This window comes from Euleptes europaea, chromosome 8 (genome assembly GCF_029931775.1).
Source record: "Euleptes europaea isolate rEulEur1 chromosome 8, rEulEur1.hap1, whole genome shotgun sequence".
Classification (NCBI taxonomy): Eukaryota; Metazoa; Chordata; class Lepidosauria; order Squamata; family Sphaerodactylidae; genus Euleptes; species Euleptes europaea.
The window spans coordinates 6300407-6320761 of NC_079319.1; the positions used below are offsets into that span (position 1 = coordinate 6300407).

Below are 20355 nucleotides of genomic sequence, written 5' to 3' on the forward strand. Positions count from 1 at the left end.
AAAGGTACCATGAACAATCTGTCCATTTCAGCATCGGTTCTACAGATTGCTTAGGCTTGCAAGGTCCTTTCTGGTGAATCCATAATTAATTTGCTTAATTAAACCTGATTAGCCCATTGTCTCTTTGAACAAAGGCAGCAGTTCTTAATCTTGATGTGTTGCCTACTAAGTTAAATGTTAAGCATTATAAATCCACTTGGTTTAAAATATTGAATATGCTCAGTGATAACAGATCCAAGATAATGCTGTGTTTAATACAAATAAATCAGTAGGGATACTCTGCTTCAAAAGAACAATATCTGGCTTCTGCTGACTTTAAGCAGCAGAGGTATATAAGTGTGACTAGTCCTTGGGTACTGGTCATTATTGTACATGGAAACTATTGCCAGAAGCAACGTCAGGCTTTTCTTTCCTGAAGTATGTGTTACTTTGTCGGCCTGCTTTTTGTCGTGTGTCGTCCCCCCCATATAGTGGACACGTTGATGCAAAGAGAAAAACCCTTGAATAGGCAGGTGGCTTGTGATCCCCCCCTCCCAGTGGAGTTGTTCCTCTCAAGTTTTTCATTCCCCCCACAACAAATAAAATAAGTCTGATGACACACTTGAAGACAGGGTTAATCATGTAAATGAAACGCTTGGATAAGGTAAGTGTGGGTTATAACTATTACGTTAATTCCCAGCTTTCACTAGACTTTTTTTTAACGAAAAATGAAAACTGGTTTTTCTGAGAACATGTTTCAGTGCTGTAACAATGCAGCAATTGCCAATCCCCCACCTCAGCCCTTTGTGTGTTGAGTGGGTGGCCCATTGTGGGGAGAATAGGGCAGAGAAATTCCTGGGAAACGTGCAACATGAAAGTCCCTTTGCCACTGTGTCGCATAAACAGTTGCAAGCAGGGAAACTGTGCAAGCCCTTTCCCCTGTAGAAAACACTGTAGTTTGTTACACTACTTCATTTTTTGGTCATTGTTGGGCAGTGATAGGCAGCAGTGTATCATTAAGGACAAGGCGTTTTCTTAAGCCTATTACTTAGCTTGGTATTATTATACAGGTAGAGTATCCCATATCTGGACATCCTATATCCAGACTGATCTGAAAACCAGAATCATCCAGACGGCATGCAGGCAGATCTGTATTGCTTGCTTTCAATGTTTCCTCTCGCCTAAAAAATAAAATACAGTGTCCACTGCATTGTAGCTGGAGACTGAAAGCCTGCCGTTGTTAGTTAGTTTGTTGTTGCTCTTGTTTAACAGCCAATAAAAGTATTCTGGTAAGATAGTTACACTATCTGATGGTTTGATGTACACAAATTATTAAAAATATTGTTTAAAATTACATTCAGGCTATGTGAATAAAGTGTATATAAAACATAAATGAATTTGGGTCCCCTCCCCTAGATATCTCATTATATATATGCACAAATTCCAAAATATTCCAGTATATGGAAAAATCCAAAATACGAACCACTACTTGTCCCAGGCAGTCCGGATAAGGCAGAGGTCTGCAAACTGCAGCTCCCAAGCCACATGCGGCTCTTCGGCCCGTTGAGTGCGGCTCTCCGAACTTGGTTCAGATCCCCTGCTCTCGCGCCCGCTCGCGCCGCCAGCTGGGCTGCGGAGCCGGTGCGCCTGGGAGAGAGAGAGAGCGAGAGAGCAGGCGAGCGGGCACGCTTCCCCCCCCCCGCCGTGGAGAATGGCCAGGTCCCCCTTTTCCTTGCCCTCAATGGTTGGGAGGCTAAAGCCTCCCCTCCCCTCTAGCCGTGCGATTGCTGGGTGGGCGGCTCTGCGGTTCCTGCCCCCCCCGCCTATCAGTTGTTGGGCGGGGCGGGCTTCCTTTGGTAGACCTGGCCTCCGGCTGAGTCCCATTAGGAGACCATGTCTACCCACTGGCTTTCTTGGCGGTAGACCTGGACTCCGAGGAGGGGAAAAAGTCCCCCTTTAGAGGCCAGATCTACCAATTGGCTTCTATGGGCCTCCGGAGGCCAGGTCTACTGCCAAGAAAGCCAGTGGGTAGACCTGGCCTCCCAATAGGACTCAGCCGGAGGCCAGGTCTACCAATAGGCTTTTATGGTGGTAGACCAGGACTCCAGACGAGGACTCCAGATTGGGGGGGGGGGAATGGCAGGGACTTACAATTTAATTTTTATCAATAAATAAGATCACTATTAAGTATGATATCAAGTTTTATTCAGTGTACCTATAGTTTAATTAAGACTTAAAACTTTAATTAAAGTTTATTAAGTTAATAAACAGTGTACCTACCTATATAGTTTAAGTTTAAGAAATTTGGCTCTCAAAAGAAATCTCAATCGTACTGTTGATATTTGGCTATTTTGACTAATGAGTTTGCCGACCCCTGGGATAAGGGATACTCAACCTGTATATTGTCATAGACTTCTCTGGGTACAAGCTGGGCCTCCCCCCCTCAGTTTTTATTCAGTTTTTCCAATATTATACAAACAAGCAAACATACTAACACTGAGAGACACTGTCCTTCAGTGGTACTCCTCTGAAGATGCCTGCCACAGCTGCTGGCGAAACGTCAGGAAAGAAAATACCAAGACCACGTCACACAGCCCGGATAACCTACAAGAACCAATGAACTCTGACCGTGAAAGCCTTCGACAATATTTTAAACATACTAACATCCATTCACAAACATACAATATGTGCCATCTTTCAGATTTTTCATTAATCGCTAAAATCTCATTGTGTTGGGTGTGCTATCGCTTTTACTGGACAATTTGGCTAGGATCCAGGGAACCATGAAAATAATATCCCAAGGCTTGTTTTCTATCAGTATACACACATACACACACACACACACACCTCTCTACTGCTTTTGAAACTGCTGGCATGGCCAGGGGTTGTGTAGATAAATTGTTGAAAGAAAATAAATGTTAAAAATGGCACGAGTCTGCTTAGCTCCTGGCGCCTTACTTTTTGTTGCATTATACTAGCCTATTGTCTCTTCAAATATCTGATAGCTGTATTTTATTTCCCCCCCCAAGGCTGTTTGCCGTTTTCTGCAGTATTTGTGTCTTCATAGAAGCAAACTTGAAATTGAGTTTGAAATAGCCGTAGACTGAGCTGGGAAGCTTTCAGTATTTGTAATTATTTTTCTGTAGTGTGTTTCATTGAAGTTTTATTAGCTTTTACAAGAAGAAACCTTGATTAGAAGCCTAACTAAACACACAATAATTAGCATTTTTGTTTTTGCTGGTATAAACTTCTTCCTCACTTTATAATGTTTGATATCTTTCTAGCTTTTCTGTCTGATCACACTGTGCTCTGATTGAGAGACGCTACATTTTTAAAGGTGGAATTAGCTGCCAGAATTTCTGTTGCTAAAGTAATACACTGGAGAGGCAGTGTTGTGTAGTGGTGAAGCATATCAGATGAATATGTGGAAGTCCCAGGTTTGAATCCTCACTTGTGCCGTGAAAGGTCGCTTGTGGCCTTGGCCAGTCGCATACTCTCAGCCTAACCTCACAGGGTTGTTGTGAGGATAAAATGGAGGAGAGGAGAATGCAGGTAAACCGCTTGGAGTCCCCATTGGGGAGAAAAGCAGGGTATAAAATAATTAAATTAATAATAAATATCTGGATTGGCTTCTAAAACTGCTTGTCAGCTTTCTTTTATCCATCTGCTTAGTCCTCCAGTATTTAGTCCTCTGGAGGTAGAACAATGGGTTGAATCCCAGCTCCTCTTCACTCACACAACTTTTCCTTCCGTGTGCATTTCCTTTTGCTTGAGGGCAATATTTTTCTGATTTCTCCCCCTCCTGAAAATTTTTATATTATGCCCCACAGCATCTCAGTGGGTCAGTTGACTCCTGGGTGATGTTTCTAAGAGAGTACAGCACACAGTACAGAGAGGGAAGAGGGAAATTTCATGAGTCCAGTGGGATCCAGTCCAGTGGTTGTAAATACTCTTTATATCAGATCAGATACTGTGCCAACGTGTATTTATGCTGCTGTAACTGTAACTTGGCTTGATGTCTGAACTGTGAGCTGCTCTCTTTAGTCAGTCTGCCTTGTATCACCACTTCTTGAATTATTGTTGGGTGCTTCTATGTCCCACTACACTATTCAACTACCAGATAGTATACCACTTAGCAGAGTATGAGATTGTACCACAAGGGAGAAAGATGGAAGTATATACTATACTGAATTTTGTTGCATCTGATTAACAATCTTATGCAGGAATAAATGTTTGAAGTCTTTCAGGCACTGCTGGACTAATATTTTATTTTCCTTTTAATTGTTACAGATATTTCCAGACTTTCTTTTTCGACAGGTAAGAGTTTGTTTTGATAACATATTGTAACTTCTGTGAATAACGTCTGTATAAATAGATACCTATGTGTGTTGTTTTCTACTTCGTGGGCTTTAAGTAATGTTATGTATTACAAGGGAATCAGTCCCCTTTCTCCATCATTTGCACCCCACCCCCAGACATCGTTGTTGCAAGCATGCGCGTGCAGAACTGCAGGATTGAAGCACCATCTTGAATGTAGGGATGGAAAGTAAGAGGGTATTCATACATCAGGATTTTGGGAGACCTTTATTTTTGTTGGGTTTTATTTTTAAGCAAGCAGAACACTGTGGTAATGAGTGGGGTGGGAGGTCTCCATCCAGATGGTGCCCACACGTTCCTAGCTGTGGAGATGGAATTACAGTCAGTGCTTTCAAATAACTACCTGTCTTACTTGAGGCTGAGGTCCAGGAGCGAAGGCAGGAGTCAAGTTACTACAGTAAAACTGAAACTATAATCTAGTAAAGAGGCGTTGAGGTACCGTATTTTTCTCTCCATAAGACGCACTTTTTTCCTCCTCAAAAGTGAGGGGAAATGTCTGTGCGTCTTATGGAGCGAATGTGTGTGAATCCGGCCCCCGGGGAAAAGGGCAAAGCTGCGAGAGGCTCTGGGAGCCACGGCCGATCCCCGGCTGTGGCAGCCCAGTGCAGAGCCGGCACGCCCCGGGAGCCGGCTAGGAAGCCGCCAGCCAGCTGGGGGGGCGGGAGGCCCCTCCCAGCAGCCGCCCAGCACAGCGGGAGCCCGGCGCTGAGCCCACGTGCCCCGGGAGCTGGCTTTAAAGCCACCAGCCAGCTGGGGGGCGGGAGGCCCCTCCCAGCCGCCCAGCGCAGCCTCGGGACCGGGAAGCGCTGGGGGAGGTTAAACTCCGCGCTGCCATCCCAGGCAGCACAGAGCACTTTCAAGACCACCCCGCCCGGCTTCTAGGGACTCCCTGGAAGCCCGACAGGGGGTCTTTAAACTTCGCGCTGCCATCCCAGGCAGTGCTCTGAAAGTGCTCTGCGCTGCCTGGGATGACAGCGCAGAGGAGTTTAAAGACCCCCCGCCGAGCTTCCAGGGAGTCCATAGAAGCCGGGCGGGGGGGGGGTCTTGAAAGTGCTCTGTGCTGCCTGGGATGGCAGCGCGGAGGAGTTTAAAGACATCCCCCCCCGCTGGGCTTCCAGGGAGTCCCTAGAAGCCAGGCCGGGGGTGGGGGTCTTGAAAGTGCTCTGCGCTGCCTGGGATGACAGCGCGGAGAAGTTTAAAGACCCCCCCGCCGGGCTTCCAGGGGCAGTACACCATTTGATTCAGAATATATTTTTTCTTGTTTTCCTCCTCTAAAAACTAGGTGCGTCTTATGGTCAGGTGTGTCTTATGGAGCGAAAAATACGGTATATTTGTACTTACTAGAAACTAGAATAGCAATATAAAGCTATGTATAATATAGCTTAATATGGAATGGTCAATAGAGATTATAAACTAAAACCAAAAAAATGGTAGAAATGACCAATATTACTTTTAAAAATCTAAGATTAAGCAGGGTACTGATAGACAGCTGAACAGGCTTTTGCTTTTTTTCTTTCTTGTAAGTTTGAATCGATAAATTCAAAACGAATCCCCTGGAAGTTTGACTATATTGTACGTATGGGAATGAAGAGAAACGGAGATTGGCGCCAATCCTAAATCTAAAGCACATCAACAAATTTATCCGGCTCAAACGTTTCAGGATAAAGACACTCAGGTCCATCATAGAGGCACTCCGTCCCCAAGTGTTTCTGACGTCGATAGACCTGACGGAGGCATATTTACACATCCCCATCTACCCCGAGCACCGAAAGTTTCTCCGCTTTGTGTACAGCCTCAATCACTATCAGTTTCGAGCCCTCCCGTTTGGTCTCTCATTGGCCCCGAGGGTCTTTACCAAGGTCCTGGTGACGTTGGTGGCTCACCTGAGAGTGGTAGGGATCCACGTCTTCCCATATTTAGACGATATCCTGGTGAGCGCTCCTTCAGAACAACTGCCCTTACAGCACACGGAGACCGTCCTCTGGGGGACTGGTTCGTTTCGTTGAAATTTTCAATAAAATACTTTAAAAAAGAAAAACTTACTGCAGCTGGAGCCAACAGCGTATCATGGGCTTGGAGAAGATGAAAGAGGTCAGTTGAGGAGAGACCTCTTGTTGAGCAGCAGGCTGTGGGGTGGAGGGTTCAGGGTCTGTGTCCGAATCAGAAGGCAGGGCTGGATCCCAGAGTACGTGGGCTGGCTCGGGGCTCCTCCTGCACATCAGAGGTGGCTCCTTTGGAGCTTTTAGGTGCTCTGCTGCCTCCAGAGTAGTGTAGTGGTTAAGAGCAGTGGTTTTGAGCGGTAGACTCTGACCTGGAGAACCGGGTTTGATTCCCCTCTCCTCCACATGAGCGGCAGAGGCTAATCTGGTGAACTGGATTCGTTTTCCCACTCCTACACATGAAGCCATCTGGGTGACCTTGGGCTAGTCACACTCTCTCAGCCCCACCTATCTCACAGGGTATCTGTTGTGGGGAGGGGAAGGAAAGGTGATTGTAAGCCGGTTTGATTCTTTCTTAAATGGGAGAGAAAGTCGGCATATAAAAGCCAGCTCTTCCTCCTCCTCTTCCTTCTCCATCTTCAGCCTCTTTGCCTGCTGGGGAAGAGTCCATAATCTACCTGGGCCTATCTTAGGGTTGCCAACCTCCAGGTACTAGCTGGAGATCTCCTGCTGTTACAACTGATCTCCAGCCAACAGAGATCAGTTCATCTGGAGGAAATAGCTGCTTTGGCAATTGGGCTCTGTGGCATTGAAGTCCTTCCCCTCCTCAAACCCCACCCTTCTCAGCCTCCGCCCCAAAAACTTCCCATCAGTGGCAAAGAGGGACCTGGCAGCTCTAGCCTGTCTTGGTGGTAATGTGCTAATTGGTGTTGCCATTACTCTCCTAGTATGAACAAATGAACACCCAGAGTGCAGTAATTGCTTTTTATGTGTTTTAATATCTCCCCCCCCCCCCTTTGGAAAGAATTTAAAACACTTGCATTTGCAGACTCAAAGTATACTGATTTGCTAGCAATGTTCTCTGTTGTAAACCAGCCAGTGCTGAACTTTTTATTGGAGGAAGGAACGGAGTCCTTACGTAGCCCCCTATGAAGTTATTGTCAGTTCATCAGATGTAGCTTTTTATTGTTGTGGCTAATGTTTCCTCCATGATGTATATTCTGTGTGAGAGCCTTCTCAGGCTTCTGGATGCCATCTTGATCCAGGGAGGGGGGGCTGAAATGAAAACTGTGAGGGCATGCATGGGAAAATTGGTGGGTCATATGAAAGGTAGTGTGTAGCTCTTCCACAGACAGACACCCTGTGTTTATACATAGCACTTGGTTATTATTACTGAAACATTAACTGTGCTATCTTAGTAAATATCTCTGAATCCATTATGTGTAAGGCTGGATTTCTCAGGAAATGAAACCACAGCCACCCTCAATAGAGGGATGCCAATTTTAAAATGCCAATTTTAGCTTCACATTGGGTTTTCAAGCTACATTGTTCATTCTGCTTCTCCTGTGACTTTTCGGCCAGTTTGCCACTGAGGATACATCACTCTTTCGGAGAGAAATGAAATCATTAATTTTTAAAGGGAGTTGGTTTATTCGGTGTGTTTTTGCTTATCTTCAGTCTGCTGGTCACACAGAGCTCTTAAAAAAAAGATACCTGGAATAAAAAAAAATAGCTTCCTTGTTTTGCTTGCCTGAGGCTTGAGAGAACATTTTCTTTCCCCACCAGGAGTGGCAGGACTTTATGCCCAGTGCTCTGTTTTACAACCTCTAGATCATTTTCTGTTTTGGGCAAATGCTTACATGTGGGTGTTTTCATTGCCGTCTGCCTGTGAATACTAATTTCTGGGGAAAGCAACAGAAAGGAGGCTTTGATATGGCCTTTGGCCCTGCTTGTGGGTTTCTCAGAGGCAGCTGGTTGGCTCCTGTAGGAAACTGAATTCTGGACTTGGTGGGCCTTCAGTCAGAACCAGTTCTGCCCTTGGGTATGTACTTTCCTTTTATAAGGGCATTACAAAGCCAATTTAGGCCGTGTGCTTGTATTTTTCTGTGTAGGCAAATAATTCTTTTGCTCTTTGAGAAGTTTTGCTCTTTGATAATTCTTTTGCTCTTTGTCTGGTAGGGGTTTTCCTCTCTTCTCTGAAGAAGTGGATGATTATGTACCTAAGGAATAGGTATCATGGTCATTCTAGGGTCTTGTATAGCCATTCAAGTAAGATAAACTTTAGTTGGCCTCTGTTACAAATGTGTAGCTTACGCTGTTAGGTAACATAAGCATTTTACGACATTCTCTAAATGAATGCTCCCTTTCCCTCCCAGAGCTAGATGCTCTGCTCCTAGGTGCTCAGTTTGTGATTCCTCTTACATAAGGTCCTTCAACTCTTGTTCTTATCTCTCATGCTGTCAGCCACCCAAACAAGGAGGTCCTCTAGGGATGATTCTGTGGTATATTTGATTTAAAACTAGAAGACTGAATAAGTGCTGTTGTCGACCACTTAACTCTAAGTCGCTCTGTGCTAACCCCCATACATGTCATTGGAACTCTTTAGTATGCCTTGTGCGTTTTATATGACAGTATGAGTAGGATAAATTTTGGATGGAAGAGAAACGGGACCAACCCCCCAAACTTCTTCACATATTTCTGAATAGAACTCCACGGTTTCCTGGTAAACCGAATCAAGAGCACCCTCTTTCCGTCCCAGTTCATCCATCACCTGGGGGTGTTCATAGACACGAACCAGAATGCAGTCTTCTTTCCGCCGGACAAGATTTCCTCCATTGTCAAGTTGACAAGGACAGTGATTCTTTCCAAATCCTCCGGCTTGTCGTCCTTAGTCAGACTGCCGGGGAAAATGGTGGCATGCATAGGGATTGTGCCATGGGCTCGCCTCCACATGAGGGACCTGCAATGGTTTCTCAAGCCATTTCAACTGCAGATAACTCAAAAGAGGTTCCCCTCCCCATCCCTTTTTCCTTCTGTACCCTTATTTATTGTTGAAAATCAATAAAAATATTATAAAAAAAAAAGAGGAACCCCCGCCTCACCGTCCCGAGACAAGATAAGGACAGCTTAAGGTGGTGGACCAGGTCCCACAACCTAGCCAAGGGCCAGAACTATCTCCCGATCTCTACGATCCAGATTTTCACCGATGCCAGCTTGGAAGGCTGGGGGGAGATTCTGCAGCAACAAGTAGCACAGGGTCGTTGGACACCAGAAGAGAGTCACCTCCACATAAATCAGCTGGAGTTACAGGCAATCCAGAAAGCCTTGATAGAGTTTCAGCCAAGAATTGAGAACAGTCACATCCTGCTGAGAATGGACAATGTCTCAGCAAAAGCTTACATAAACAAGCAAGGCGGGTCTCGTTCCTCCTTCCTTCACGCAGAAGCCATAACAATTCTGAATTGGGCAGAGGCTCACTTGGCGTCCATCAGGGCAGAGCACATAAAAGGAGTACTAAACGAGCAGGCAGATTGGCTCAGCCGACAGCAGGTGGATGAGGGGGAGTGGTCCTTGAAGAGAGAGACCATCCTTCAGATAACGGAGAAATTCGGAAGACCCATCGTGGACCTCTTCGCATCAGGCGAAAATCACCAGCTCCCAAGGTTGCTGTCAAGATTTATGCATCCAAGGGCAGAGGGAATAGATGCACTGTTGTCCCCATGGCCACGGGGTCTCCTTTATGCATTTCCACCTCTACTAGTGATCTCCAAAGCTCTACGAAAAATCAGACAAGAGAGGGCCCTTCATAGCACCTCGATGGCCCCGACGACCTTGGTTCTCAACACTGAGAGAGCTATCGATCCAGGAGCCATGGTCCCTACCTCCAGACCTGAACCTTCTCCAACAGGGCCTCTTAGTACACCCAGATCCAGCCTGGTTAAAGCTGACCTCCTGGCTCTTGAAAGGTCAAGGTTGCTAGAGACGGGCTATACCTCAGAGGTTGTCGACACCATGTTGGAAGCCAGGAAACAATCCACCAGGCGCATATACAATTTTTCCTGGAAGGCCTTCGCTAGATGGTGCGGGAGAAAACATACTGATCCAGTGACCATTTCCACTGGCAACTTGCTTGACTTTCTCCAGGAGGGATTAGCTCAAGGGCTGAAGGCATCTACTCTCGAACAACAGGTGACGACGATCGCAATGGTTGTTCCCCAACTGGACAGCTACCCAACATCAAGGCATTCCCACATAAGTCACTTTCTTGAAAGGAGCCTCAGCCATCTCCTCCGACAATTCATAGATTTCCGACTTGGAGACTTCACGTGGTACTCCAGGCTCTGACTCGACACCCATTTGAACCCTTACGGGAGGCTTCCCTGGGTCACCTTAGGATGAAAGTTCTCTTCCTCAAGGCTGTTACATCAGCTGGAAGGGTGTCGGAACTGGTGGCTTTGTCATCTAGAAAAAGCCTCTGCGTCTTCCACTCGGTTAAAGTAGTACTACGTCCAGCTGATACCTTTCCGCCCATAATTTAAACCCATTATTGCAAGTCCTGTCCTCTGCTGGATGTTTCCCAGTAAGATTTTCCTTTGCATATCTTTCTGAAGAAGTGGACTGTGACTCATGGAAAGCACATATTGAAACAAACATTGTTAATCTTTAAGGCCCCACTGGACTTTTGTTTTGATACAACAGATTTACACAGCTACCCTTTTGCTAATATGCTGCCAGTAGCAAGATACAATTTTTTTTAAAATAGTCACTATTTTTGCTCTGTTTCCCTGCCTTAATGCCTATCCTTCCCCACAGTTAAATCAGTTTCAGTGTTTACCAGGCACGGCATGAAAGCAAACTGCATGTTTTTAAACTTGATTTTTTAACAAAGCTTTTGTTTTGCCGAAAAGGCAAAGACAAACAAATATATGTCATAAATAAGGTGGTGGAAACTGAATGCACTATTTTTGCTCCGTTTCCTGCCTTAACACCCATCCCTCCCCACAGTTACATCAGGTTTCAGGGTTCACCAGGAACGATAAGCATGAAAGCAAACTGAAGATGGTTTTAAAACTTTAATCTTTTGGGGAAAGTTTTTGTTTTGCAGAAAAGAAAAAGGCAAACACATAGATGCCATAAATAAGGTGGTATAAACTGAAGACCAACTGATACCGCCCCTCAAAGACCAGGCAGCAGCAGCAGCCCCGGAATCTATTTTGTCTGTCTGTAGCATGTTGTTCTTTCTGTGCTGAACATTTCCGTCACAATGCATTTCTGCTCTGAGAGGTAAGCCTTGCAGCAATGGAGTTGCTTCCTGAGCTGCGTTGTGAGCTGAGTGTGCTGTTGACAACTGGATTAAATATAGATGCTGTTGTTCTTCTTGTAGTTACTGGCAGATAAAAGGTCATCCAGAACATTTCCTTTCCCTTTTGATTTCATAGTTGAACCTTTTTCTGTAAGGATGATTGAGCATGTGCCATTGAATGCATTACTTGATTAGGTGGTTTGTTAAACCGTTGCATAAGGGAGTTATCCTACATTTCTCTAATCTCTATCATGGCTTTGAAGTTTTTGCCACTTATTTTGCTCTTTCTTTTTAATTGAGGCCAAGAATATGAGACTTGAGGATTTGAAAGTCCAAATCACCAGAGGGCTTTTGAGGGCAACTTGTTAAAAAGTTTTATCATCTTAAAGCTGGATTGTAAGCTGTACTCCAGTGTCTTTTAACACTGTAAAGCCATCTCAGTATGCTGGTCACTGTGGGGCATACAAAGAAGAAGAAGAAGAAGAAGAAGAAGAAGAAGAAGAAGAAGAAGAAGAAGAAGAAGAGGAAGATTGGTTTTTTAAAATTGGGCATCCAACTTCATTTCCATACAATAGCTTCATATTTGAGATAGGATAGGTTAAATTAAAATTAATCCCATAGAAAATTTTACTTGGTTTCATTTGAGCTGAAGTGGAACCGATATTGAAATAATTGCAGATCAGCTTTTAAACTAACTCCTGGGCGAAAGCGAGCAATAATTTGTGAATGTCTGGTTCGGGACAATTAATCCCTAAGGGATGAGTTTTTGGGAAGTGTATCCAAAGAAATGATTCAAACTGAGGGGGCAAGAGAGGAAATTCTAGGACTACTGGGCAAATTAAAAAACTGGTGTATGCCATCAACACCCAGAGACTTACCTGCTTTACCTCAAATGTGAAATTGTTTATTTTCTAAACAGTGCATATAACATTGTCGAAGGCTTTCACGGTCAGAGTTCATTGGTTCTTGTAGGTTATCCGGGCTGTGTAACCGTGGTCTTGGTATTTTCTTTCCTGACGTTTCGCCAGCAGCTGTGGCAGGCATCTTCAGAGGAGTAACACTGAAGGACAGTGTCTCTCATTGTCAAGTGTGTAGGAAGAGTAATATATAGTCAGAAAGGGGTTGGGTTGAGCTGAATCATTGTCCTGCAAAAAGTATCAAAGGTAATGTGCTAATCATTGTCCTGTAAGTATTAAGATAATGTGCTAATGAGGGTGTGGTATGTTAAAATGGAACCATTGTATCCTGAAGTGATCTGTTAAGCTAATCTGCATGGCTATTGTTGACTGTAGTCTTTGTTAGTCTGGAGGTATTCAGGACAGGAAACCAAGCCAAGCCAACGTCAGGAAAGAAAATACCAAGACCACGGTTACACAGCCCGGATAACCTACAAGAACCAGTGCATATAACATTGCTAAAATTTACCTCTGTATTGGAGGACTGGAAAGTGGCAAATATTACATTGATAGATAAAAGGGAGTCAGGGGGGATCTGGGAAATTACAGACCAGTTAGCCCATTGTTAATTCCAGGGAAATTAAAAGACGCTGTAGCTGAAACTAAGACTATTAAGCAGGTAGTGGAACAAAGCCTGTTGACGGACAGTCAGCATGGCTTCTGCAAGGGGGAGTTTTGCCTCCCCAATATTTTCTAGTTTGTTGAGAAGGTTAGCACCCATGCTGATAAGACTGATTTGGTAGACATTATATACTTGGACTTCCAGGAGGCTTTTAAAAAGATCCCTCACCAAAGATTCCAGAGCAGGTTTAGTGGTATAAGAGGATAGCATTAAAAATGGTTAAGCAGGAAGCAGAGAGTAGGAATAAGTGTACAGTTCTTACAGTAAAGGGAAGTAAGCAGTGGGGTGCCAGAAGGACCGGTACTGGGATGGACGCTACTTGATTTGTTCTTAAATGTTCTGGAATTGCGAGCAAGCACGGTAGTTACCTAGTTATTATTTAGAATGTTGAAAACTAAAGTGGGTTGTTAAAACCTCCAAGTTGGGCGGGTGGGGAGACCATAGCAAATGACTTAATTTGTAGGTAAGTGCAAAGTTATGCCCATGTAGAACAAAAAAAGCCCAATTTTAAATGTAAGCTAATGAGGTCTGAAATGGTAGACAGGGAAGGAGATTGTGGGTTTTTAGACGACATTTTGATGTGTTGGCATGTGATTGGTCAGTTGACCGTATTAATAAATTTGATTTGATTTGCAGGGTTTTAGTGGGTAGCTTGCTGAAAATATTGGCTCAGTGTGAGGCAGTGTTAAAAAGGCAAACTCCATATTTATTGTTAGGAAATGGGGATTGACTATAAAGCAACCCATATTATAGATCTATCTATAGTATAGATCTATGGCTCATCCTCATATGAAATACGGTGTACAGCTCTGGTTGGTGTTTTATGACCTAAGAAGCCTGTTCTGTTTTAGGTTTGCCGTGAAGCCCCAAAATGCCATTTTTTTCAAAGAAAAAATGTAAGAGTTGACAGGGAATAGATTGAGTGTGTTTGTGTCCAGTTTCTTTTTTTAAAGGTTTAAAAATAAGTGTGGGTTAGGATTGGATTTTTGCATCTCTCACAGATCTGTGTACCTGTTACATCCTGGCACGAAGTGATAGGTGCTCCCATTAATCACACTTCACACATGGACACATGAAGCTGCCTTACACTGAATGAGACCATTGGTCCATCAATTTCGGTATTATATACTCAGTCTGATAGCAGGTCTCCAGGGTCTCTCAGGTCTTTTCCGTCACCTACTCCCTGATCCTTTTAGCTGGAGATGATGAGGATTGAATTTGGGACTTTCTGCATACCAAGTAGATGCTGTACCACTGAACCATGGCCCCTCCCCACTTCAGCTACTTTCCTTCAACTCCCCCCTCCCAGCCCCATTGGCTAAATCTGCTCCTTCCTATGTAGAATTTAGATTTATTTGACTAACATCGTTAGTTGTTTAGCAGTTTTGAACAGTTAAGAATTAAAGTTTCTTGATAGATTTATTTTGTGCATCCTTCTTCCTTCGAAATTGTTATGCTGTGGGCAGAGCTGTCGTGGTGGTGATTATTGTATGTCTAGCTGCTAAAGGCACTTAGTAAATACTGCCTCAGACCAGTTGTGTAGAGTATAATGTCAATCAATAAATTAATATACCAGAAGTACCCCATAGTCCTTGCAGGTTTTTTTTTTAAAAATACAGTACATTAGTATGCTTTCCAGAAATCATAGTGAATCCTGCTATATTTTACTCATACGTCTTTTTTATTTCAGTTAATGTCCTGTATTTTAATAAAAACAACTTCTTCAAAATCAGCGAAGCTTAATAGTTGTGCAGTTGGAACCTCACAATTTGGAAATATTATTAAACTGATCTCAAATTTCTTTGAAATTTCTTTGAAAAATTGAAGGGTTAGAACAGAATCTTTGAGGGAACTTCCTTTCTTTTTTAATAAATACATCCTGATTGATTTTTAAAAGGTACTTTTGCACCAAGGTGTGTAGGAAGAGTTAATTTTATAGGCAATTAGATACAAACATAGACACATAGACTTTTCTCCCATTCCTATGGTTTGTTGTGCCTTTGCACTCGATGAAAAGCTTCACGAGATAGGATTGCATTAATGAGCTGTTTTCTATTTTTCTACCTCACTGCTTTACTCTGTTCTTTTCTTATCTCGTGTGCGTTGTGCTAATATTGTATGCTTGAAGAGACATCTAACGAAACTTTCAGCATCAGTAGAATTAACATGCACTCGCTTGGACATCTTCAAAAGCAGACACCTCCTGTGAAGCAGGTCTTGTGTTCTGTAAAGAGCAGTGACCTTTTGGATGGAGGTCATCATTGCTCTTTAAGAGTAAGAATTAAGTAATTTGGGGGGGAAACAACTAGACTTGGTATTTGACTAGTAACAACAATAGTTGGTTGACCAATCAAATCTTGTCCAGTGTTGAGCGACTATTTAAAGCATAAATATAGTAGAATAATTACAAAATATAAAGAGAGTTGTACAATCTTCCAGTGACTGTCTTCTCCAGAGTCTAGTTTCTCATGAATGCATTTCAGGGTATCTTGCTGGGTCGTGCAGGGATTCTTCTTACAACAAGAGGAGATGATTCTGGGTATTTGCGAAGGATGCCACATAATAACAGGTACTTGTGAAAGAGGCCTTTGGAATTGGTTCATGGTTCACTTTCAGTGTAAAGAAGCTTTCAGAAGGGGAGAGGGGAGGAGTAGCATGTGCATAGTGTGCTTGTTTTGTGAAAAGCGGCTTCTTCTCCTCTGTAAAATTGAGGCACCTGGTATTTCGCACTTAAGCCTGCTTCCTTAGCACAGCATTGGCTTCACTGGTCCTGAATTGCTTGAAAAGTGGCGTAGGAGTGAGATAGCAGGCGGTCATTGGACTAAGTGGGAATATGCTCAGATTCTACTATGATAATTCCAAAGGGGTAGCCATGTTTGTCTGTTCTAGCACAAATAACACCTTAGGGAGGGGCCGTGGCTCAGTGGTAGAGCATCTGCTTGGCATGCAGAAGGTCCCAGGTTCAATCCCCGGCATCTCCAGTTCAATCCCCGGCATCACCAGTTAAAGAGACTAAGTCCTATGAGGAAAGGTTGTAGGAGCTGGGTATGTTTAGCCTGAAGAGGAGAAGACTGAGAGGTGATATGATAACCATCTTCAAGTACTTGAAGGGCTGTAATATAGAGGAGGGTGCTGAGTTGTTTTCTGTTGCTCCAGAAGGTCGGACCAGAACCAACGGGTTAAAATTAAATCAGAAGAGTTTCCATCTAGACATTAGGAAGAATTTTCTAGCAGTTAGAGTGGTTCCTCAGTGGAACAGGCTTCCTTGGGAGGTGGTAAGCTCTCCTTCCCTGGAGGTTTTAAAGATGAGTCTAGATGGCCATCTTTCAGCAATGCTGATTCTATTACCTTAGGCAGATGATGAGAGGGAGGGCATCTTGGCCATCTGGGCATGAAATATGGGGGGTGAGGGGGGAGGTGGTTCAGAGTTTCCTGGATTATGCAGGGGGTTGGACTAGATGACCCTGGTGGTCCCAACTCTATGATTCTATGAAAGGGACTAGGCAAGTAGGTGATTTGAAAGACCTCTGCCTGAGACCCTGGAGAGCCACTGCCAGTCTGAGTAGACAGTACTGACTTTGATGGACCAAGGCTCTGAACTATTAGAAGGCAGCTTCATGTGTTCATGTGACATTTGGAGTCCAACACTGTCTTAAAAAGCATGTCACTCATTACAAAATAAAAAGAAATTTATTGGGGTCCCCCCCAGTGTTCTCCTAAATTTCCCATTGAGGGAAATAAAAAATGTCTTCCTACTTTTCCACAGTACATATTTTAAGAGAGGAATCTTGACTTGGATCCAACCAGCATTAGACCACCAAAAAGGCTGTGTTTGTGGTCATGGAACCTGCATGGACAAAAGCCATGTGGGATAGAGGCTGTAATAAGGAGAGGAATCTAAGTGAGATTGAGCAGGGGGAAATGGCTGGATCCATCCCTGTGTGTGTGTGTGTGTGGGATCAGTCTTGCATTTAAGTAAACACTGTAAATTAATCTGGTTGTTAATGTCTGGCTTTGCTTGTGATTGCAGGTTGCCTACAGAACACTAAAGGTTTACTGAGTTAATACTTTCTATATGTACGTACCATTGCTTTGTGAACTCTCATTCCTGAAGAACTTCTTTGTGACTTGAGATCTTGCTTCAGATGGTAGTAATGTTGTTTATTTTGGTCAACGGTATTGCAGGTGTCCTTCTGCTTGTACTCTGTGTTCTTTGTGTAGAACAAACCTTCACATGTATATTGCATTACTCAATAAATGAAATCTGAAATAGAGCCAGACAGTCTTCTTGCACAGGGCACAAACAATGAGTGGTCTTTTGTGTCTTCTGAGACTGCCTTCACCCTGTTCCAACTTGCTTTCTTTTGAAATGCTACCCCAGAAAGTATATGTTTGGGGGAGGGAGTTTTGGGGCAGCCTCCATCCATGTAGCACAATGGTCCCACCTGGTACTCAGCTGAAGGACTTTTCAGGGGCAGAAAATTAACTTTTATCGAACTGTTTTGTTGGGTTATATTGTCTTTACCTTTTGGAAGTGCATCAAATCTTGTAAGTGTTCTTAATTTAAATGATTCAGGAAAATTTCTTAAGGCTGAACCTAGCTATCTAAAATATACACTTGGGTGGATAGTTATTTACAACCTTCTGCCTGTGAAAAGTGCCTTGGGATCATCACTGATAACAAGCAGTAAATGGCAGGGTTTTGTGTTTCATCCTGATGGTTGGTTTCTGGCTCCATGCTTTTGTGTGTGTGTGGGGGGGCATTAGTTTGATCCTGATGTTTACAGGCAATACTGTCGCCTATGACATAACCCTTGGTAAATGCTGCCAAAATCTGACTATGCTATGCTCGGGATACGAAGGCACAGACTTAAGATGTGAAGGTTATGGAGCATAATATTAAATAGCAACTCAGAGGTTTTTAAAAAAAAGGTATTTAAACAATAACTTTGTCAGCTTTATGATGACCTGGAATTTTCCCTTACTCCGAGAAACACCGTACTGCATTTTTAGTGGTGTCGTACATTATAACCTTGGCTTTTCGATGTCAGGGCTTCTCTTTGGTGCCAAGCATAACATTTGTTTTCCTTATGAATTTTAATCTGAGTATTGCTGGGCGAATTGTGGCCGTTCTAGGGTGTGATCAAGATGTTCAAAATAATTAAGGAGGACTTGGCTGGATGGCTACAGGAGTGTGCAGACAACAGGAGGCATTGGTGGTGGTGGAAAGTGCCGTCATGTCACAGCCAACTCGTGGGGTTTTCAAGGCAAGAGTCAACAGAGGTGGTTTGCCCTTGCCTGCCTCTGCAAAGTGATCCTAGATTTCCTTAGTGATCTCCCAAGCAAGTACTAACCAGGGTTGACCCTGCTTAGCTTCCAAAATCTGACTAGATTGGGCTAGCCTGGGCCAACGGGGTCAAGGCAGGAGGCCTTAGGATGGAGGAAAGCAGACACTTACTAGCCCCATCTTGATAGGCACAACTTTTTGTTTTTCTTAGTATAGTTAATCATCTTGGTGTTTTTCCTCAAGCTCTAGATTTTTCATTAGAAACCATATTCCGTGCTGCGTGGCTTGATTACAGCCGTACAATTATGAGATTCCCTGCCTATGTAGAGAACATCCCCTTTATGTAGACCTTTAATTTACTCAGTGTATGTGCCTATCCGTTAGTTCATTTCAAAAAGATTTGCTACATATACGTAGGGTATAGACTAGTGTGATATAATTGGGTGATTGTGTTCTCACAGAATATAGTGCCAGTATGTTTGGGGGGAGGGTTTGCACACAAACAAAGGTGGGGTAATAATTTTACATAGGCTACCCATTGAGTTGAAGGCAGCAGGAAAAGAGGAAGACCCAACAAGAGATGGATTGACTCTATAAAGGAAGCCATGGCCCTAAATTTGCAAGATCTGAGCAAGGCTGTTAAGGATAGGATATTTGGGAGGATATTGATTCATAGGGTTGTCATTAGTCGGAAGCGACTTGATGGCACTTAACACACACACACACACATTGAGGACTCATTCAAAAAATGTAGCAGCTAGGTTTAAATGCTTTGTTTTATCCCTCATGGGGTAATGCTTGTGGTTTTAACATCTGATGGTCCAGAGGACTTGGACTGAGACATTAAACCTATTGAGTAGTTGGAAAGTGGGTGCTTTCCTTTTCGGATACCAAAGACTTTTGGCCATCAATGGTTTGGACTGATTTTGGGGTACATTTGTATTGGAATCCAAATCTTTTCTATTGCACCTGTTTATATGTAAGGAGGACATGTAACGAATGAGAAATGTTTGTGGATGGTATAGTTCAGCAATCAAAGGAAAGTATCACATGTATGTCACCAGTATGCAACTATTTTTTGTGTTTACTATTTTCACACTCCAAATTATTATTAATTTAACTGTATTCAGTGGTCTCAGTAGTGGCAGGGACGATTTCTTCCAGAACCTTCTGTTTATTTTTAAACCTGTCCTGCCCTCTCCCGAGGGACTCAGCCAGCTTACACATAATACATCCAGGTTCGTAAATTAGAATCAGCAAAGCAGTCTTCTACAAACCATACAACAAACTAATCAATAAATCTCAGTCAAATCACCCAAAGGGATGCTTTAAAAAGGGCCAAATCTGACACACCTATCTAAAAACAAGGAAGGACAGCCTCAGAGCAGCCTCTTTAGAGAAGGGAATTCATTGGGTAGTTAACTTATGAGCTCTCTTTTCCTGATGCAGAGACTAGATGAGCTAACACCGTGATCCTGGAGAGCCATTGCCGATCTGAGTAGACAGTACTGACTTTGATGGATCTTGATGGTCTGATTCCGTATAAGGCAGTTTCATGTGTTTATGTGACCCAATGATGCTGTTGAGGCAACGGCTTCCAAGCTCAGGATGCCAAGCTGGGCTATTGTTTCGGCAGAAATGGATCTGTCTGTAGCACTGCCTGTCCCAACATGCTCTGCTGAGACAACTTCACATATCTGAGCAAAGCCTTTAGAAAGTGCCACCCTGCAAAGGGGTAAAGAACAACTGTGGCCAATACCTGAGCATACTTTCTTGTGGTTCTCACCTGGTGGATGGGCCTGCCTGATGAGGTCGCTTTTATCATTTGTTTACTTCATTTATACTTCACTTTTATCCCCAATGGGGACCCCCCCAAAGTGGCTTACATTGTT

The 20355-nt window shown here is 43.6% G+C and overlaps 1 protein-coding gene across 8 annotated transcripts in view; it reads left to right on the forward strand.

Annotated features, from left to right (window-relative positions):
- PTK2 (protein tyrosine kinase 2) overlaps nt 1-20355 on the forward strand; it is a 317569-nt gene that overhangs the window by 50509 nt on the left and 246705 nt on the right. For all 8 annotated transcript variants that reach the window (XM_056854175.1, XM_056854178.1, XM_056854176.1 and 5 more), the window contains one exon: nt 4270-4296. The gene's annotated coding sequence lies outside the window, so the exon portion shown is untranslated. Of the gene's footprint in view, nt 1-4269; nt 4297-20355 lie in introns of those variants that run through there.